We start from the raw sequence: 23,383 nt of genomic DNA on the forward strand, positions 1-23,383 counted from the left end.
TTGGGAAAACTGAAAATTACAAGCCTTGCTCCATTTCCTTAAATTCGGTGTTGGCTAGAAAGTAGCGCTGAAGCCAACAGCAAGAAGTTTCAGTTAATCGTTTTATTAAGGGACCTGTGGACTCAAGTGCTTGGCGTGGAGAATACTTCCCATCATGGTACAGAGATAAGGAGTATGCTAGTGAATATTTATATTTATATACCAGCTATCGTGACACTTAAGTTGAATTTTGACCTGATGTATATATCATACATATACATCATAAAATTGAGATTAATGTATATCATTTATGGAGAAGGGCAAAGAGGTTTCCTGGATATGAAAAGGTTTGTTTTAATAGCTGCAGGATCACTGCCTTATAATATTGAGACTATGAATGCTCACCGTGTTTGTGAAGATGCCTTCTATTAAAAAATACATTTGATCCCTTACGAAATAATGCATGCTCCATGAGAAACTGGCTTAACCTTCAACATTGTGATCATTAACTGGCAGCCTGTGACCTCCCTGAGTTTGTTCTGTAACTCCAATATTGCAGAAGTTATCTGACTTCACTTACAAGGCAGGAAGCAACACAACTCAACTGTTGTGACTTTCCCCCTGTAGCTCACAGATAAGTCCCTTGCAAACCCAGCCCACTCATTTCCAAAAAGCAATACAAGTGTGTGTTTTCTCCACAATTCTCTTTACACAGAGAAGACAATACCATCCTGCATCTTGCAGTTCCCATCGTCACTTTCTACACACCAGGGGCTGCTAGTTACAGGGATGTAATAATACTTCGGAGAAAACTTCAAATGTGAACCATGGAAAAGAGTGCTCAAGAGCGCAACCTCTTTGCTGAGCTTTTTGCATAAAATGTTGTACTGGGAATATAAAGTCAGAGACAGCCTACAGAAAGAATTTATTGCAAGTGATTTTTTAACTAGAGAGAAATTGAATGTTACGTTACGGTTCCCTCACTCCATTTAAGTGTATGCGGTGTACATTGTAAGATGCCACAGATAAACCACCAGCCTCCACAAGGACTTTTATTCATTGTAAACAATGTTTGTTTCATAACTCACAGTGCCCTCTACCCAGGGGCTTCCCAGTACTTCCTCCTGCCATGTTCACGAGGAGAAGCTGGTGAAGATGGCTGTTTCGGTACATTGTATCAGGCCAAATGACTGAAGTTTCAACAAAAGACCTCAAAAAAGAGTTCTTCAGGAGCCATTTTCTTTTACCCAAGCCATTGCTGGGATGCCGAGGGTTTCATTATTTTTCTCAATATAAATCAGAAGGTTTAAAGAGCTCTTAAAAAGAACTATGTGCACTTTCTGTGCTGAAGTTGCTTCTGCATTTATACCACCCTGATCTCCAGTTCTCATTCCTGGGAAAACCATGATGTTTTCCAGAAACAGTAATTGATACTATGTACAAAGAGTTTAAAAAACTATGCTGGCCGGGCGCGGTGGCTCACGCCTGTAATCCCAGCACTTACGGAGGCCGAGGCGGGTGGATCATGAGGTCAAGAGATCGAGACCATCCTGGCCAACATGGTGAAACCCCGTCTCTACCAAAAATACAAAAAATTAGCCGGGCGTAGTAGCGGGTGCCTGTAGTCCCAGCTACTAGGGAGACTGAGGCAGGAGAATGGCGTGAACCCGGGAGGTGGAGTTTGCAGTAAGCCAAGATCGCTCCACTACACTCCAGCCTGGGCGACAAAGCGAGACTCCGTCTCAAAACAAACAAACAAACAAACAAAAAACAAAAAAACCCAAAAACTATGCTATGAGCAAGTGGCACATTATTCTGTTGTCAAAGATTCAAGTCACTGGGTGAACCCTGGTGCAAAACGCATTTTAACGAAACGCCTTTTGAAAATCATAACTGGAAAAAAACATGAACAGCATCTCTCTTCAATAACTGTCTATGACTGCACTAAATCATAATTATATTTGAAAAACTAAAACTTAAAAAAGCTTTGTATGAATAAGAGAAATAAAAGTTACTGGGATGTAAATGGGCAAAGACAGCTGAATTAAAAATGCTCATCTTTCATTAATCAATACATTTTTTACATAAGAAGTTTATCTTACTGGTTTGGACAAACATAGCTCAAGTATTTTACATAATCATGGGGACGATTGGGCTATGACAGTTTAATGCTATTTTGCAAAGCCATAATTTTGCTGGGGCTCAGATGAGTGAAATTTGCATGGTTGTTTTCTTAACTTCTTAATCACAGACCATCTCTGAGACCAGTATCCACACACCAGAGTTTCACATGCAGCTGTGGAGTGTTACTGGCTTCCACCTAAGAATCTTCCTTCCTCTAATTTCCAGTAAATGCTCCAAGAACAAGAACAAAGAGCCCCAGCAATGGACGATAGACACAGAGTCTGCCTGGAAATGTGTTTCCTTCACCTTTATGCTCATCTCACCTGAGCAGAATCATGTAAGAGAATCACATGGTATGAAGATTCTCTTATGTGATTTCTGAGGACTAGAAGACCACAATTGCATGTTTTGTGAACTAGCCTTTTAATTATTCTTGATTTCCATAACGAATGTGATTTCAGAGACAGAAATCAGAAGAGAAATGAAGTAACCTACACGAGGTTGACAGATGCTCCAAGGAAACCAGAGAAGCTCTGCTTCAACTAAAAGTCACTGATCCAGGAGTCACCTGCATTTATCGGATTCTAAAACCTATTGTTTTCCCATTATACCCCACTGCCTCTATTTTTACCAGTAGGAAGTAGAATCCTTTCCTTAAAGATGTGGAAAGTATGTAGGGGAAAAAAAGGTGTGAGTTTTAAGAGTTGCTTTACTGAGAGTTAAGACAAAGAAAATAGTTTGTAAGTGAATACATAATAGTATGAGGTATTGTGTTTGGTTGAAAATAACATCAATCTCTACATCAGCGACATAAATATGTGGAGGAGTTCTGTCTTCTCATCAGATGAGGCAGTTTCTGGCTGTTGATGTGGCTCAATGTCGCCATCAAGAGGCCAGTATTCAGCTCTCTTTAGCCTCAATCAATATCAGCATGTGATGTTTTGCCCTCATGGCCACAAAATGGCACCTCTCTCCAGGCATCACAGCTACATCCAAAGAAAGAAAAAGGGTGGTATATTTAAAAAAAAAAAAAAAAAACTTTACTCAAAAAGGTTTTTGGGTTTTGTTGTTGTTGTTTGTTGTTGTTTTGCAGGGGACAGAGAGCAGAGATATCTGTTCTAAGTATTTCCACTTTGCTGTCATTGGGGGTCACTGGCTCAAAGTGAATCATATGGTGACTCACAGTTACAAGAAAACCTGTGAAGCATTTTGTTTTTGTTTATGTTGTTTACGTTTTTGGCTTTTCAACCTCTATAATAGAAGACAAGAGGAAAGAAAAAATAACTTCTGGTGTGCTCAATCCAAATTGTCTTCCATAGGCCTTGAATTGTGAAATTAGAGATGCTTCTAGGATCTTGAGATAGAGAATTAAAATTCTTCATTTTTGTACAGATTGAATTTTATTTCAAGTAAGTTTAGACACTATCTCAAATATTGATTTTAATAAATGAGGGTGTTTTTAAAAATGTTCCTTTATCTTCTCTACTTCCTACTCTCATTTTATACTTATTTATTTCACAAATACATTGCATGATCCAGGAAGGAAAGAGTGCTGTATTATACAACATTTCATCCACTAAAAAAGTTTATCATTAGCACAGTGGCTGTCCTGGAGCAGATATTTAATAAATGTTTGAGTGTCTGATTGAAAAAAATAAAAATAAAAACACATGGGGTTAATACTGAATGCATATATTCATTAAAATCAGCACGTCATAATTAGAAGACAAGGTTGAATAAATGATGGCAAATATGAGTTAGCTACCAAAAGGTAATAAAGTACGATAAGAAAGATGCATAAGAAGAACTGCTAGTCTCAGTGAGTATTTGCCATTTCAGCACCATTTAAAAATAAATGAAGAAGTTCTGCTTCTGGCCAAGATGAACTAAGAGGGATCTACCATTTAAAAATTATGAAACAACAGCTGGAAAGACACTGGGCATCAGGTAATAAACAATGATCCCTGAGATATGGAAACAAACATATGAGCCCTGCAACTGCCCCAGCTTGCTGCCCTTAGAGTGTCTCCAGTTTGCAGCATGTGAGGGGAAACTGAAGTAGAATCTGGAAGAGTCTCTGAGCTGAAGAGACAGAACTGGTGGCTGAGGAAGCATGAGGAATCTGGAGCTGATGGGAAAGGGTACAAAGCAAGGAGAGGACCCTGAAGATCTGGAAAGGGCCTCCTGGAATGTTGAGTGGATTGCTGGTCTGCACGTGTGTGGAGAACCTTCCTGTACCTGGAGAAAGAACCATTCAAAAGGATGAGGGGGAGCAGTGCCTGGTGTTCACTCAAGGTGAAAATAGTACCTGTTCCCAACACTCAGACCAGAAAACTTCATAATCCATGGGGCATTGAGTAGAGTGCTCCAGAAGGTCTTCCCTCCATAGTAGGAAAGAATTAGCTCTCGACTGAGTGTATTAGTCCATTTCCATGCTGCTGATAAAGATATACCCAAGACTGGGCAATTTACTGGGCATTTACAGTTCCACTTGGCTGGGGAAGCCTCATAAACATGGCGAAAGGCAGGAGGAGCAAGTCACATCTTACATGGATGGCAGCAGGCAAAGAGAGAGATTGGGCAGGGAAACTACCCCTTATAATACTGTCAGATCTCGTGAGACTTACTCACTGTCATCAGAACAGCATGGGAAAGACCTGCCTCCATGATTCAGTTACCTCCCACCGGGTACCTCCCACAACACATGAGAATTCAAGATGAGATTTGGGTGGGGACACAGCCAAATCATATCATTCTGCCCCAGCCCCTCCCAAATCTCATGCCCTCACATTTCAAAACCAATCATGGCTTCCCAACAGTGCCCCAGGTCTTAACTCATTTCAGCATTAACTCAAAAGTCCACAGTCCAAAGTTTCATCTGAGATAAGGTAAGTCCCTTCTGCCTATAAGCCTGTAAAATCAAAAGCAAATTAGTTACTTTTTAGACACAATGGGGGTACAGGCATTGGATAAACATAGCCATTCCAAATGGCCAAAACAAAGGGGCTACAGCCCCATGCAAGTCTAAAATCCAGTGGGGCAGTCAAATCTTAAGGCTCAAAAATGACCTTTGACTCCATATCTCACATCCAGGTCACACTGACGCCAGAGGTAGGTTCCCACAGTCAGGAAGTTCTGCCCCTGTGGCTTGGCAGGGTATAGCTTCCCTCCTGGCTGCTTTCATGGGCTGGCATTGAGTGTCTGCAGCTTTTCCAGGCAAACAGTGCAGGTTGTTGGTGGATCTACCATTCTGGGGCCTGGAGGATGGTGGTCCTCTTCTCACAACTCCACTAGGCAATGTCCCAGTAGAGAATCTGTGTGGGGACTCTGACCCCACATTTCCCTTCTGCACTGTCCTAGCAGAGGTTCTCCATGAGTGCCGTGCCCCGCAACTACAGCAAACTTCTTCCTGTACATTCAGGCATTTCCATACATCCTCTGAAATCTAGGCAGAGGTTCCCAAACCCCATTTCTTGACTTCTGTGCACTCACAGGCTCAACTCCATGTGGAAGCTGCCAATGCTTGGGGCTTGCACCCTCTGAAGCCACAGCTCAAGCTCTACATTAGTCCCTGTCAGCCACAGCTGGAGCGGCTGGAATGCAGGACACCAAGTCCCTATGCTTCACACTGCATGAGGACCTGGGCCCACAAAACCATTTTCTCCTAGGCCTCTGGGCCTGTGATGGGAGGGGCTGCTGTGAAGACGTCTGACATGCCCTGGAGACATTTTCGCCATTGTCTTGGGGATTATTATTTGGCTCCTCATTATTAATGCAAATTTCTGCAGCCGCCTTTAATTTCTCCTCAGAAAATGGGGGGGTTTTCTTTTCTATCACATTGTCAGTCTGCAAATATTCCAAATTTTATGCTCTGCTTCCCTTATAAAACTGAATGCCTTTAACAGCACCCAAGTCACCTCTTGAATGCTTTGTTGCTTAGATATTTCTTCTGCCAGAAACCCTAAATCATCTCTCTCAAGTTCAAAGTTCCATAAATCTCTAGGGTGAGGGCAAAACGCCACCAGTCTCTTAGCTAAAACATAACCAGAGTCACCTTTGCTCCGCTTCCCAGCAAGTTTCTTGTCTTCATCTGAGACCACCTCAGCCTGGACTTTATTGTCCATATCTCTATCAGGCTTTAGGTTAAAGCCATTCTCTAGGGAGTTTCATACTTTCCTACATTTTTCTGTCTTCTTCTGAGCCCTCCAAATTGTTCCAACCTCTGCCTCTTAGGCCCAGTTCTAAAGTCGCTTCCACATTTTCAGATATCTTTTCAGCAGTGCCCCACTCCCGGTACCAATTTACTGTATTAATCCGTTTTCACACTGCTGATAAAGACAGACCTGAGGCTGGACAATTTACAAATGAAAGAGGTTTAATTGGACTTACAGGTCCATGTGGCTGTGGAAGCCTCACAATCATGGCAGAAGGCAAGGAGGAGCAAGTCATGTCTTACATGGAGGCAGCAGGCAAAGAGGGAGATTGGGCAGGGAAACTCCCCCTTATAATACTGTCAGATCTCATGAAACTTATTCACTATCACGAGAACAGCATGGGAAAGATCCACCTCCATGATTCAATTACCTCCTACCTCATCCCTCCCCACAACCCGTGGGAATTCAAGATGAGATTTGAGTGGGAACACAGCCAAACCATATCACTGAGTACTGCTCTGGTCCCACCTGAAAAACCATAAAGGCAAGACCCAAAGGAATCAAATTTTTTCCAAAAAACTTAATTGAATCCCAGAACAATATTCAAAATGTGCCAGAATATAAAAATAGCACACAAACAAGGCAAAATGTTTAACAGCTGTCATTGAAACAAAGACTATTAGGCATGAAAACATGACAGAAACTCACCATTCATCATGAGGAAAATAATCAGTCAACATAGGCTTCAACTGACACAGACTTAGGATTAGCAAAGAAGAGCATTAAAACAGATATTATAAACCTATATGTTCAAAACTTAAACAGAGACATGAAAGATATTTAAAAAGACAAATTGGACTTTCCAAGATGGAAATTCCAAGTGCCTGAGATACTGAGATAAAATACACACACACACACACACGCATGCACATACATACACACACAGACATATACACACAAACACACACACACTCACACACACATGCTGGAAGGGGTTAATGGTGATTGGACATTGCAAAAGAAAATATAACTGAATTTTAACACATAACAACATAAAATACCCAAAATGGAACATTGAGAGAAAAAGAATCCCTCCCCCTACCCACCCAAAATGGAAAGGTTAGTGAGGTGTGGAACAACTTAAAGCAGCTTAGTATGAGAAGAGAGAGGAAAAGTAAATATTTGAAGAAATAATGGCCAAATGCTCTTCCAACTTAATGAAAACAAGAAACCCACCAATCCAGGAAGCACAATCAACTCCTACATTCTACATGATCATATTTCATCTTTATCCAGCACGGTGGGAAGCACTGTAGACAATCAATCAACTGATGAGTTAAATTACACTGTTGCACATGAAAATATACAGCAATGTTGGTTTATAGAGGTTCATTTTAGATAAACTACCTTTTATTATTTTTTAAATTTGCTCTTATTTATAAAAGTTGTCCATGATTTAACACCAAACATCACAATAAACAGCTACTCGGGTGAGAAAATGTTTATGTTGATAAGAAAATTCACCACGGAATAACTGGTTGCAAAATCCCTGAAGAGCTTATGGCTTTCTTTGGTGGGTGGAAATGCATACATGATGTGGACTCCAGCAGAAGACAACAACCAACTCTGACTTCATTAACGTAGCTAAGGTATATGATCTTAGTCATATCACCAATCTTATTTTAATGTATGATTCAAGATGGCTACTTGAATATTTAATTTCAGGCAAAATGTAAAGGGAACAGATTTATGTCTTAAAAGTACGGGTTTTGTAGGCAGACTAGCTTAGTTATAATTCCAGCTCTGACATTAGCTGTTTAGTCTTGGGTGATTTATTTAAACTCTCTGTACCTCAGCTTCCTTCTGTAAAATGGGATTTAAAATGTTAACTATTATAAGGAAGAGATAAATATTGTAAAACACATTAATAACATGTATTGAAAGTTGAGTTATTAAAAAAGAGCCCATTTCATCTGTGTCTGCCATTATATGCTTATTTCAATATTAAATCCATTCCACTGTATTATCACATCATAGGTTTTTTTTTCTCCTTTACACCTGACATTTCAAAGGCAGGAAGTTGTCTGTACTCCTTTCTCATTGAGACAGTTGCTAGTAAAAGTTTTTGATTGGGGGAGAAGCACATATACTTTAGCCCATTTAAAAATAAGACATTTATTTTAAATGGGGCAACATACCTAAATTTCTCTTTGACAACATCCTCACCCTGACTCAAATGCCACTCTGTCAGTAAGGATGTTAACCACCTGATAAGACTATACGCTTGTGATGTTTTATCTATTTCTATCCTTAGCCACTCAAAAAAAATATCTTTTTTATTGAGGTATAATGTATATGCAATAAAATCTATCCTTTTTAGCGTGCATTTCTGAGTTTTGACAGATGCACATAGTTATGTAATTACTGCTACACTCAAAACACAGAATCATTACATTACCCTAAGAAATACTGCACACTTCTTTGTCTGCTGCATCTGGGGGACTCATTCACTCTCCAGAGCCCCAGGCCTTACACAGGAGTCAAATCTTCTCTCCTGTAATTATGCCCCCTCCAGAAGGCCATAGAAATGGAAACATATGGTGCAGAGCCTGCTTTTACTTATTATAATGAATTTCAGATATATGTATGTTTTTATATGTTATTCGTCATTCATTCCTTTGATGTATAATAAACACAGGAAAATGTGTTCAACATAACTAGCCATTATTGAAATGCTGATTAAAACTACAATGAAATACCACATTAAAACAACTCACATTACCAAGAATAGAAGAAACAGAGCAGCTAGAACACTTATACAATGCCTGTGGGAACAGCAATTGAAAGAGCCACTTTAGAAAAATGCCCCAAAATTTCTTACAGTGTTAAACATGCACTTACCAGTGAACAAGCAGTTCCACTTTTTAGTATTTATTCAAATGCAATAAAAACTTATGTTCACGCAAAAACCTGTACATGAATGGTTGTGTGGATATTTCTTTATAACCACCCCAAACTGGAAACAAACCAAATGCTCTTCAACTGGTAAATGTTTTAAAAAAAGTTCATGCATTTATTTATTAATTTATTCAATTTATTTATTTATTTATTCATTTTATTTGTTTATTTATTCAATTTATTTATTTATTCAATTACCTCCCACTGGAGGTAATTGCCCCCCATGGGGGCAGGTCTTTCCCATGCTGTTCTCATGATAGTGAATAAGTCTCACGAGATCTCACGAGATCATGAGTAGATGGCAACTACTCAGGAATAAAAATGATGTACTAGATATTTCATATGTGTTTTTGTTTATTGTCTGCCTCTGCCACACACACTAGAATGCAACTTATAAGGCGGTAGGTATTGATTTGTGCATTCACTATCATGGGCTATTTTATCTAGAATAGTGCCTGGCATCATGTGTTTGGCACTAAATGATAATGTGTTTAAAAACAAATGAATTCACTATAGACCCTACAAAAGGCTAAGGAAACAGGGGCAGAGATCCACAGCTGGAAAATGCCCAAATTACATCCAAGCTGTTGCAAGGCAGACACTCCTATTGCCAGCATTAGCACTGGTATGGTGGTTCCTACTGCCACCGTAGAGCACAGGACGCTCACCCAATACATCTGCTGCTGCTGCAGCCCCTGAAAGTCAGGGATCTCTCACCCCCACCCCTGCCAAATGGATTCCAATTAGCACATCCCACTTCATATCACCATATTCCCTATCAATGACTTCCATGGGTTGTCTTAAGAGTAAAATCTGGAATCTTTTTCTGACAATACCTTGAAGAACAAAAGTGTCCATGAAGTAGGAAATTTTCCAAACTTAACAACCGCATTAACATATATTGGATGTTAAACACAGAATTATCATATGACCCATCAATTTTACTCCTAGGTACACACCCCAAAAATAAAAACAGATGTTCAAGAAGAAGGGAACTTGCATGTGCATAGCAGCATGATTCACAATTTTTTAAAAAAAGGAAAAAGCACAAATATCTGTCAATTGGTGAGTGGGTACAGAAAAGTGGCATATCCATAAAATGGAATATTATTTAGCCACAAAAAGGAATGAAGCATGCTACATTTCACAATGGGGACGAACCTTGAAAACACTGCTCAGTGAAAGAAGCCATCACAAAAGGCCATCTATTGTATGATATTGTTTATATGAAAAGCTGACATTAGGCAAATACATAGAAAGTAAATTAGTGATTGTCAGGACATGAGAGGAAATACTGACTTCTAAAAGGGCAGGAGGTTTCCCTTGGGGATAATAAAAATACTCTACAACTAGATAGAGGTGATGATTGCATAACACTGTAAATGTCCTTCATGCCACTGAATTGTACGCTTTAAATGATTAATTTTATGTTATGTAAATTTCACTCAATAAAAAATGCAAAAACAAATTGTGTGACCACAAAGTGTAACAAATATCTCCTACATAGGATAAACTCTGCTGAATAAACTGGCCCATCAGCCTGATGATTTTATATTTATGTTTTAAAATAGCCCTTTGTGTAAATATCAGTCCCTTTAGGAGTGCGACCATTTCTCAAAAGACTCCTGGTGGTAAAAAAAAAAAAAAAAAAAGTCCTAGTCCTTTTAGAAAATGCATCTTTCCGGATGGTTTAGTAATTTCTATCCCGCCAACACCACGGCCAGGCTCTGGTCCTCCATCCTGCCGTAGGATCATTGGCTTTCCCTGCAGGGAAATATCCTGTGGCTCTTATTCCACTTGTAACTTGAGTTACAGAGTCAGAGGAGAAGCCTCTGTTACCACTCTATTTTAGCAGGTATTAAAGTACACACTGTAGATTTTTTTTGTTGTAAATTTAACCAAGCTTTCATTTTCTTTGCAAGCAAATTCTGCATCAACTGGGCAAAGCCAACACTAGCACAAGTAACTTAAAATCCATTTAAGAGGGGCCACTCCAATGCCTGATGAAGTGAGCAAGGCGAATGATATGGTTAGGCTTTGTGTCCCCACCCAAATCTCATCTTGAATTGTAGATCCCATAATCCCCACGTGTCATGGGAGGGACCCAGTGGGAGGTAACTGAATCATGGGGGTGGGTTTTCCCATGCCATTCTCCTGATAATGACTAAATCTCTTGAGATCTGATGGTTTTATAAATGGGAGTTCCCCTGTACAAGCTCTCTCTTGCCTGCAACCATGTAAGATGTGACTGCTCCTCCTTGGCCTTCTGCCATGATTGTGAGGCCTCCCCAGCTATGTGGGACTGTGAGTCCATTAAACCTCTTTCCTTTATAATTACCCAGTCTTGGGCAGGTCTTTACTAGCAACATGAGAACAGACTAATACAGTGAAGAATCAGGAAAACTATTTAGGCCTGTGGAGAACTGGGAGCCCCTGTAGGGGAGGAAGGTTGAGACTCTGCTCCCACTGATCTTGCCCCGTAAGAACGTGGGCCAAGGGGCAGGGGTGAGGACTGAAATAGAGATGTTCATGTGGAAGTCGTAAGAGTTTGCACAAATATATACTGACATGTATCCACCATTAGAGCACCACACAGTATTTCTTTGGGGTAACCAATTAAATATAAGTTTAAACACTGAGCACCATAAGAAAAAACTCACTATAGAAAAAATTCAATCTGAAAACTATCCATTAGCTGACTCTGGAATACACAGTAATATTTTATCAGAGAATCCTAATTCCTTTTCTTTTCTCTTTTCTTTTTTCTTTCTTTTCTTTTCTTTTCCCTTCTCTCTTCATCTTTCATTTGCTATTCTTTTTTAGTAGATTTTATGTTATGTTTAGAGTAGTTTTAAGTTTACTGCAAAATTGAGAGGAAGGTACTGAGATTTCCCATATACGCTCCACCCTGACACATACATCAGCCTCCCCCATATCAACATCAGCCACCAGAGTGGTCCATTTGTTACAATGGATGATCGCACATTGACACATCATTATCACCCAAAGTTGCAGTACATGTTAGAGTTCACTCTTGGTGTAAGTTCTCTGGGTTTGCACAAACGCATACTGACATGCATCCACAACTGTAGTATCACACAGAGTAGTTTCACTGTCCCACATAGTTTGTTTTTGAGCTTACTGTGTCATTAGAATGAGCAAAGCTCTTTTCATCCCCCTTCTTAGTGTCGTTATGTTTCTGTCACTTTCTAGTTACTTTTAGAGTTATGGAGTTAAGTGTTTATTTAAATCTGTTCCACTCTTTCGCAGATAAATCTGTAAAATCCTATTTTGCCACCTTAGTTGCAAACAGGTCACGTTTAGTTTAAATGGATTAGTTTAAAATGCTGTTCATAAAATAACTTATTTTTCATATTTTGTTTTAATAGTACAAGAACTGATGTAATTTTAAAGGTTTGTAATGAAGTGGAGACAACTTATAGAGTAAAACTTGAGGAGATATTCTTCCCATAGAAAGTCTTTACTGAAATGCTATTGAATCAAACAGGTCTAAATATGCATCTATTTCACTACTGAGTGTTCTGCATCATTTTCATGCAGAAGTTGGAATTTTATTACATAATATCTAATATTACAAATAGGTTTGCAAGCCATAGTTTTGAAATGTTTATTTCTTAAAAAGTCCTGTTTTTCAGATTTTGGAATGAAATCCCCTAGTTCTTCAGAGTTGAAACTATTATTGTGAACAAGCAGAGAACATTTCAAAGAGCAAATATATTCGAGCTGTGAAATATTATGAAAATAGGGGGTCTGGTTAACTGCATTTAACATTAACTTTTCAGCTTCTCATTTACTGTTATAAACCTCAATTTCTTCTAGTTGAATGAAAAACAGGTAGAATTCTTTTTTTAATTTCCTCTTTATTCCCATAGATTTTCAGGGAATGGGTGGTATTTGGTGAAATGAGTAAGTTCTTCAGTGGTGATTTGTGAGATTTTGGTGCTCCCATCACCCAAGCAGTACACACTGTACCCAATTTGTAGTCTTTTATACTTCATCCCCCCTTCCACCCTTTCCCCCAAGTCCCCAAAGTCCATTGTGTCATTCTTATGCCTTTGCATCCTTATAGATTAGTTCCCACTTACAAGTGAGAACATACGATGTTTGGTTTTCCATTCCTGAGTTACTTCACATAGAATAATGGTCTCCAATTTCATCTAGGTTGCTGTGAATGCCATTATTTTGTTCCTTTTTACAGCTGAATAGTATTCTGTGGTGTATATATATCACAATTTCTTTATCCACTCACTGATTGATGGGCATTTGGGATGGTTCCACAGTTTTGCAATTGCTAACTGTGCTGCTATAAACATGCATGTGCAAGTATCTTTTTTGTATAATGACTTCCTTCCCTGTGGGTAGATGCCCGGTAGTGGGACTGCTGGATCAAAAGGTAGTTCTACTTTTAGTTCTTTAAGAAATCTCCACACTGTTTTCTGCAGTGGTTGTACTGGTTTACGTTCCCACCAGCAGTGTAAAAGTGTTCCCTTTTTACCATATCCCCACCGACATCTGTCATTTTATTATTTTTTTGATTATGGCCATTCTTGCATGAGTAAAGTGGTATAGCACCATGGTTTTGATTTGTATTTCCCTAATCATTAGTGATGTCGGCATTTTTCATACATTCACTGGCCATTTGTATATATTCTTTTGAGAATTGTCTATTCATGTCCTTAGCCCATTTTTTGATGAGATTGTTTCTTTTCTTGCTAATTTGTTTGATTTCCTTGTAGATTCTGGATATTAGTCCTTTGTCAGATGTATAGATTGTGAAGATTTTCTCCCACTCTGTGGGTTGTCTGTTTGCTCTGCTGATTTTTTTTTCTGTGCAGAAAGTTTTTAGCTTAATTAAGTCCCACCTATTTATCATTGTTTTTGTTGCATTTGCTTTTGGGTTCTTGGTCATGAAGTCTTTGCCTAAGCCAACGTCTAGCAGGGTTTTTCCAAGGAGGTGAAAGACCTCTACAAGGAAAACTACAAAACACTGCTGAAACAAATCACAGACAATACAAACAAATGAAAACACATCCCATGCTCATGGATGGGTAGACTCAATATTGTGAAAATGACCATACTGTCTAAAGCAATCTACAAATTCAATGCAAATCCCATCAAAATACCACCCTCATTCTTCACAGAACTAGAAAATGAATCCCAAAATTCCTATGGAACCAAAAAAGAGCCCAAATAGCCAAAGCAAGACCAAGCAAAAAGAACAAATCTGGAGGCATCACATTACCTGACTTCAAACTATACTATAAGGCCATAGTTACCAAAACAGCATGGTACTGATATAAAAATAGGCACACAGACTAATGGAACAGAATAGAGAACCTAGAAATAAAGCTAAATACTTACATCCAATTGACCGTCAACAAAGCGAACAAAAACATAAAGCAGGGAAATGACACCCTATTCCACAAATGGTGCTGGGATAATTGACTAGCCACATGTAGGAGAATGAACCTGGATCCTCATCTCTCACGTTATACAAAAATTAACTAAAGATGGATCAAGGACTTAAATCTAAGACCTGAAACTATAAAAATTCTAGAAGATAACATCAGAATTCTTAAATGGGTATTATAATTCCCAACTCTTTTTTCCCCCTCTTCTGAAGTGACTGATGAAGTTATATTGAATGTTTAATACTACAGAAAGCTGTTGGGTGGACAGGCTGTGGGGATACTGACTCAGTTACCTGGAATCATCCTAGACCTATTATTTACTTCACTCTCACATTCCATCCAGAGACAAAGCATATCCACTTTACCTAACAACAACCTCACAATCTGAAAACTTTGGTGGACTTGATGCTAAGGTCCCCATCAAAGTTAATGGTTCTCCCTGCTGCACACTCTTCTTGGCTACTCATGTTCCTCTCTGTGAAACACTTTTGCTTTCCCCTTCTCAGGTCATTGCCCATGGCTCAACATTAGCATATTCTTCTCGTCCTCACCTCTCTAGTCCTATCCCTCTTGGAGCTCCCTGAAGCCCCTCCACCTCTAATTCCACCCGGCTTGGCTCTCTTCTCTCTCTCTCTCTTTGCAAACTGTCCCATTGACATGGGTGGCTGCAGTCTCACCCTCCTCCCTTCTCACTATGCTTCCTGTACCTCCTCTCCAAGTCTCTCCTCCTCTTTCCCTGTCCCCATCTCCCTCTCGATGGCTACATTAATTCCCACGGCCACCATCCCTGCCACCCTGGCTCCCATCAGTGGAGGCTGTTCTCTCTTTCTCAGACTCTTTCCTTCAGAGCATCAGCTAATCACCAGGACACTAAGAAGAAACAAGGTAAACGAAGGGGAGACAGGAAGGAGGACAAGAGTCAGTCCGGGGGCAGAAGAGCAACATCCACTCTGGAGCTGGCCAGGTGAGATAGATCCCCTCACCGCCCGCATTCCTGCTAAGAACTCCTCCTGAGGGAGGCAGTGAAGATTCAGACTTCTGTAATCACCATCTCTTTTCACTTTTTTCACTCTCCTGTCTACTCCTGATGGCCAGACTCCATGCCTGTCTTGTTTATCACTGTATTCCCAATACTCAGCACAAAGCCTGGGGCACAGCAGGCCATCTGCAAATACCTGCTTAGTAGATGAGTGAATGGGGATGCCATGCTCTTGCTTCCAGACGGGAAACAGGGGTCTTGACATTGTGAGTGTGAAGGGAGCAGCTGAGCCAGGAATGGCACTCTCAGGGTTCGCATCAATGTGGTACAATGGCCACACACTCTACATCTTGTCCTGGCCAAGCTAGACAGATTCACAGATGCAGTAAGATTTCACGTATGTGTGTGATGTTAATTTTTTTTTATTTTTCAGTGCACAGGGCACTGTATACATGCGAAGCAGTTATTAAAAATTAGCTGAATTGTATGCAATTCATGTAATTCCAGCATTTTCAATCTTATGAGACTTTTGGAAATCACTTAATTCAAGTCCTAGTTTTGCAGATGGGGAAAATTAATCTAACAGAAGTTAAGTCTTTGTTCAAGGTCATATAACTAATGTATAATTTTAAAATAGTCCAAGCACCTTACTTGCTTAGGAAATAGACGTTTCATTTACATTCTTTTAAAAATGATTTTGCGGCTGGGTGCGGTGGCTCACGCCTGTAATCCCAGCACTTTGGGAGGCCAAGGTGGGTGGATCATGAGGTCAGGAGATTGAGACCATCCTGGCTAACACAGTGAAACCCGTCTCTACTAAACATACAAAAAAAAAAAAAAAAAATTTAGCTGGGCGTGGTGGTGGGTGCCTGTAGTCCCAGCTGCTCAGGAGGCTGAGGCAGAAGAATGGCGTGAACCCGGGAGGCAGAGTTTGCAGTGAGCCGAGATCGCACCGCTGCAGTCCAGCCTGGGTGACAGAGCGAGACTCCGTCTCAAAAAATAAAAAAATGTTTTTGCTACATTGCATTTCTACGTATTTATGGGGTCCATGTGAGATTTTGTTACATGCATAGAATGTGTAATAGTCAAGTCATGGTGTTCAGGGTATCCAACGCCCAAGTGTTTATCATTTCTATACAATGAGTACATTTCAAGTCCTCTCTTCTAGGTATACAAGTGGCAAACAAACCTATGAAAAAATGCTCCACATCACTAATGATCAGATAAATGCAAATCAAAACCACAATGAGATACGATCTCACACCAGTCAGAATGGCTATTATTAAAAAGTCAGGCCAGGCACGGTGGCTCACGCCTATAATCCCAGCATTTCGGGAGGCCGAGGCGGCCGGATCATCTGAGGTCAGGAGTTCAAGACCAGTCTGGCCAACATGGTGAAACCTTGTCTCTACTAAAAATACAAAAATTAGCTGGACGTGGTTGTGGGCACCTGTAATCACAGATTCCTGGGAGGCTGTGGTAGGAGAACAGCTTGAGCCCGGGAGGCAGAGGTTGCAGTGAGCTGAGATCATGCCACTGCACTCCAGCCTGGACGACAGAATGAGACTCTGTCTCAAAACAAAAACAAATAATAAATAAAAAGTCAAAAACCAACAGATGCTGGCGAGGCTGCAGAGAAAAGGCAACATTTACACACTGTTGGTGGGAATGTAAATTAGCTCAGTCACTGTGGAAAGCAGTTTACAGATTTCTCAAAGAACTGAAAACAGAACTACCATTCCATCCAGCAATCTCATTTCTGACTATATATCCCAAAGAAAACAAATTGTTCTATCAAAAAGACACATGTACTCTCCTGTTAACGGCAACACTATCCACGATAGCAAAGACATGGAATCGACCCAGGTGTCCATCAACAGTGGACTGGATAAAGAAAATATTCAGACAGGGAAACAGAAAGCAACCATGTTTCATAGAGGGGAATATACACCATGGAATTCTACTCAGCCATAAAAAAGGATGAAATCATGCCCTTTTCAGCATCATGGACGCAGCTGGAGGCTATTATCCTAAGCAAACTAATGCAGAAACAGAAAACCAAATATCCCACGTTCTCACTTATAAGTACGAGCTAAACATTGGGTACTCAGGGACATAAAAATGAGAACAACAGACACTGGGGACTACTGGAGGTGGGAGGGAGGAAGGGAAGAAAGGGTTAAAAACCTCTTGGTTACCACATTCACTACCTGGGTGATGGGATCATTCATGACCCAAACCTCAGCATCAGAAAATATAACCAGGAAACAAACCTGCGCATGCACTTCCTGAATCTAAAATAAAAAATCCAAATTAATCCAGTAAATTATAATAGCACTTAAAAAGTAAATTTGTATATATAACCTTCCCCAAAAAGTTATCTTTTCTAGCTATTTTCAAAGATCCAATATATTGTTTACTGTAGTCAACCTACTCTGCTAAGAAACATTAGAACTTATTCCTTCTATCTATTCAGGATGGTGGGGAAAATGATAAGCCACAAACCTTCTTGGAAGGCCTGAAGATTTTTGCAAAAGTCTCAGGATAAGGTTATGGCTGAAGGCAACCTAATCCTTATTTTGAGTAAATAGCTTAAAGTGGGTACAAAGCAAGGTAGTTTACCTAACTAGCTTGTTTACTCATGTGGTCCTAAGACTAACCTTTCATCTACGGTGGGTGCTTAATTGCTTTCTACTCGGGAAGTCAGCAATGCCAATTACGCTCTAGTGGTGTTTACTCACAACCTTTGTCAATTAATCTTTACTGAATAAATTTAAGTATCACTGACTGATCAAGGCCACAGCTGCGACTAAGTGGCCCAGATGCTCAGCCAAACTGACAAAGCAGAATATCTGTGTGTCAGTGTACTTTATTCATCCGTCGCTGGGTCAGGGTCTGCAGGACAGACCCCCACATCTATCTAACTGTATGATTTTACCCATTAACCAAGCTCTCTTCATTCCCCAGCCCTCCCACCAGCACACCCCCTTTCCAGTCTCTGGTATCTATCATTCTACTCCTCTACCTCTATGTGATCAATTTTTTAAGTGCCCACATATGAGAACATGCAGTAAGATATTTTGACCCTCTGTCTTACAGACCATGAGCCTAAGGTGCTTTAAGGATGCCTACGTGCAAGTAGCCTTGAGATAAAGCTGTCTTCCTTCTGTCTCGCTCTGCTCAGGCAACACCTCTCTCCACCCTTGAGGACCACAGTGACCCCTACTGTCTCCTTCCCACCCCCTACACCCCCAGGTTTAAAAGGAGAGAAGTGTCTGACCCCTGTGGGCAGCCAGATGGGGAAAAACAAATAACTTTGCCAAAGGGTCCTACAGGAGCAATTCTGAGAGAGCATAAAGTCATTATTTCATTCCAACTTGAAACAAAATGAAACACCCAATACCAGTGCATCAGAGAATGCCTGGCCTAGAAAATCCACACCATTGGAATTATTTTTCTTTCTTTCTTTTTCTCGATAATGTATCTCATTGGTAACACACCAGGAGAGAGAAACTGAATTAAGACCCTTTGTCACTCTTGGTTAATACAGCATTCTTTTTCTACTTCACAGAACTAGCAATGAAAAGAATCCCACCTGTTAGGAAACTTCTGCTATTTACCTAGTTAGCTTGTGCTCAGTGCCATAGGAAATGTAAAAGTAAATGGCAGAGACTCTGCTCCCAACATCCCTTCTTTTTTTTTTTTTTTTTTTTTTTTTTTGTAGAGCCCCTTCTAATGTTAATGCATTTTGGCATTATCACAGTTACCTGAGGAAAATACTGTTTTAAAACTCGTTTTACAGATGCATAAAACCAACGACCAGAGATGTTAAATAGCACACTTGAGGGCACATAAGTAATTCACAGAAACAGTATCTGAACCCAACTATAGATACCTCAGATTCTGGGATTTCCGGCTTCATGTCCTACAGCTTCCATAATGACACATAGCAGAAGGAAGGAGTGACAGCAGAATTCAGCAGAAGTTCACCTGAAGTTATTAGGAATAGGGAAAGTTGTCTTGAAAGCAGCTGAGTTTTTGTTAGCAATTGCAAGATGGGTGGGGGTTTGAATGTGCCTGAAGAGTACAGGGAGGTGTATCTTAGGTACAAGAGAGAGTGAAAGAGGAGGAGAAAAGTGGATGTGGAGACCTGCGCGTGGGTTGTGAACACCCTAAGTGTGGAATGCTAGAAAGCCTCCAGGGTCGTCCCTCACAGATTATGAGGACAGGGACCATGAGACTGATGTGTGCCCGAGGGGCTCTGAGGATTACAGACACCAAGGATTCTGCCCTGCTGGGAATAAGCACATTAAAATAATTCAAACAGGGATAAGGCAGGGTGCAGAGAGAAAGTCATTTTGCTGAAATGTCATTAAAACAGGTTATAGAAAAATGTTTGTCATATCCTTAAAATAACTTAATCATGTAGGTAGTTTGTAATAAACGTTCCTAGTAAAAAATTAACATGCTGCAGAGAAAGCACACGCTCCTCGGGTCAGCGCTTCACTCCCCTGGGACCTGATGTAACTATCATGATCAATGTCATGTACAGCCTTCCAGATCTTCTCCTGAGGTTTTGCTAACATATTTACCCACGGATAGGAATTGGAGCATATAATGTTTTTGACTTTGCTTCCTTACAAAATATCATACTGCATGGTCATTTAATAATGTACTTTAGCACTCAAAAATATGGCTTAGGAGTTTTTTTCAACATCTGTATTTGTAGCTTTTTTTTTTTTTCCCCAACTGCCTCAAAGTATTTCATGGAGAGATAACGGTTTTGTTTTGTTTGTGTTTTTTGAGATGGAGTCTCGCTCTGTCACCAAGGCTGGAGTGCAATGGCACGATCTCGGTTCACTGCAACTGACGCCTCCCGGGTTCAAGTGATTCTCCTGCCTCAGCCCCCTGAGTAGCTGGGATTACAGGCGCCCCCACCACACCCAGCTAATCTTCGTATTTTTAGTACAGACAGAGTTTCACCATGCTGGTCAGGCTTGTCTTGAACTCCTGACCTCAGGTGATCCACTCGCCTTGGCCTCCCAAAGTGCTGGGATTACAGGTGTGAGCACTGTGCCCAGTCAGAGATATAAAGTTTTATCAGCCACTTCTGTCAGTGATAGACACTGGTTATTTCCAACTTTTCAGTCCTGCCAACAATGATGGGATGTGTTTCTGTGTCTCTCCGTTATACATGCATGTGCGTTTTTCTCAAGGTATTAGAAGAGGTTGACTTGAAAGGCTAGAGGGCTTACTTATTAAATAATTCAGTAGATACTACCGAATAGTTACCGCACTGTAACTATGCCAATTCAGCTTCCACCAGCAGACAGTAATAACCCATAATTCCCCACACCTGGCCAAGATTTGCTATTATTGGATGGTTCATGATTTTAATGTGCTTTCTGTTAACTGTTAGTGAATGTATTAGTCCATTTTCTCGCTGCTGATAAAGACATACCCGAGACTGGGCAATTTACAAAAGAAAGAGGTTTAATTAGACTTACAGTTCCACGTGGCTGAGGAGGTCTCACAATCATGGCAGAGGGCGAAAGTCACTTCTTATCTGGTGGTGACAAGACAGAAAATGAGGAAGAAGCAAAACTGGAAACACCTGATAAATCCATCCGATCTCATGATGAGAGGTGACAGAATGCTGGCAGCCCTTGCAGCCCTCACTCGCTCTGAGCACCTCCTCGGCCCTGGTGCCCACTCCAGCTGCACTTGAGGAGCCCTTCAGCCCCCCGCTGAACTGTGGGAGCCCCTTTCTGGACTGGCCAAGGCCGCAACCGGCTCCCTCAGCTTGCGAGGAGGTGTGGAGGGAGAGGCATGGGCGGGAACCAGGGCTGCGCGCCGCGCTTGCGGACCAGCGAGAGTTCCGGGTGGGCGTGGGCTTGGCGGGCCCCACACTCCGAGCGGCCGGCCGGCGCTGCAGGCCCCGGGCAGTGAGAGGCTTAGCACCGAGGCCAGCAGCTGCGGAGGGTGCGCCGGGTCTCCCTAGCAGTACTGGCCCACTGGCGCTGCGCTCAATTTCTCGCGGGGCCTTAGCTGCCTCCCCGCCGGGCAGCGCTCGGGACCTGCAGCCCGCTATGCCTGAGCCTTCCCCCCTCCCACCATGGGCTCCTGTGCGGCCCGAGCCTCCCCGACAAGCGCCGCCCCCTGCTCCAGGGCGCCCAGTCCCATCGACCACCCAAGGGCTGAGAAGTGCCGGCGCACGGCGCGGGACTGGGAGGCAGCTCCACCTGCGGTCCTGGTGCGGGATCCACTGGCTGAGGCCAGCTGGGCTCCTGAGTCTGGTGGGGATTTGGAGAACCTTTATGTCTAGCATTTATTGATTGTAAATACACCAATCAGCACTCTGTATCTAGCTCAAGGTTTGTAAACACACCAATCAGCACCCTGTGTCTAGCTCAGGGTTAGTAAATGCACCAATCTACACTCTGTATCTAGCTACTCTGGTGGGGACTTGGAGAACCTTTATGTCTAGCTCAGGGATTGTAAACACACCAATCAGCACCCTGTCTAAACGGACCAATCAGCTCTCAGTAAAACAGACCAATCCCCTCTCTGTAAAATGGACCAATCAGCAGGATGTGGGTTGGGCCAGATGAGAAATTAAAAGCAGGCTGCCGGAGCCAGCAATGGTAACCTGTTGGGGTTCTTTTCCTCACCGTGGTAGCTGTGTTCTTTTACTCTTTGCAATAAATCTTGCTGCTGCTCACTGTTTGTATCCACACTGTCTTTGTGAGCTGTAACACTCACTGCAAAGGTCTGCAGCTTCGCCAAGCCAGAGAGACCACGAACCCACTAGAAGGAAAAAACTCTGAACACATCCGAACATCAGAAGGAACAAACTTCGGACACGCCGGCCTTTAAGAACTCTAACACTCACCATGAGGGTCTGCAACTTCATTCTTGAAGTCAGTGAGACCAAGAACCCACCAGTTCCGGACACAATGAGGCTTATTTACTATCATGAGAATAGCATGGGAAAGACCAGCCCCGTGATTCAATTATCTCCCACTGGGTCCCTCCCACAACACGTAGGAATTCAGGAAGACACAATTCAAGTTGAGATTTAGGTGGAGACACAGGCAAACCATATCAGTGAGTTACATTATATTTTCGTATTTAATGGCCATTTGCGTGTCTGTTTCTATAAATCGCTGGTACATTCTTTTTTGCCGTTAACAGTTATCAAACTGATGGACTAGTATTATCCTAGGGTCAGATAGTAGCTAAAACTTGTGATACAAAACTATGTGAGAAATGGTCTTTGTGGGAAGCAGTAAGAAGATGTCATGATGATTCATATTTGATGGGCGTTTGTTATGTGTGGAACATTCTGCAAACTGATTTATAGATGTGGGTCCCTACGTGAATTCCAATAGCAGCCTGGTGAGGGAGATGCTATGATCTTCATATTAGAGATGACAAAACTGAAGCTCAGAGATGTAAACCTGCTTGTCTAGGGGCAGCGTTGGGAAGCAGTAGAGGCAGTATTAAAACCAGGGTCCTGCTCTTAACCTGCCCTGTCTGCAATGCCCTTAGCAACCTAACTGCCACCAAGGGACTAGGGAATGAGCAGGGATAAAGTCTCCAATAATTATAAGAAATCAAGGAACTAGTACAAAAACTAGCCAGGCGTGGTGGTACATGCCTATAGTCCCAGCTACTTGGGAGGTTAAGGTGGGAGGATCACTTGAGCCTGGGAGGCAGAGGTTGCAGTGAGCTGAGATCATGCCACTGCACTACAA

The 23,383-nt window shown here is 41.4% G+C and overlaps 1 long non-coding RNA gene across 1 annotated transcript in view; it reads right to left on the reverse strand.

The window, feature by feature from the left end:
• The window catches only part of LOC129525662 (uncharacterized), a 33,833-nt gene extending 11,755 nt beyond the window's left edge, over positions 1 to 22,078 (reverse strand). The window contains exons 1-2 of the long non-coding RNA XR_008670089.1: positions 21,869 to 22,078; positions 21,134 to 21,192 (exon numbers count right to left, since the gene is read on the reverse strand). This is a non-coding gene — a long non-coding RNA (uncharacterized lncRNA). The remainder of the gene's footprint in view (positions 1 to 21,133; positions 21,193 to 21,868) is intronic.
• Positions 22,079 to 23,383: the final 1,305 nt, after the last annotated feature.

Source organism: Gorilla gorilla, chromosome 10, assembly GCF_029281585.2.
Source record: "Gorilla gorilla gorilla isolate KB3781 chromosome 10, NHGRI_mGorGor1-v2.1_pri, whole genome shotgun sequence".
In the NCBI taxonomy this organism is placed as follows: domain Eukaryota; kingdom Metazoa; phylum Chordata; class Mammalia; order Primates; family Hominidae; genus Gorilla; species Gorilla gorilla.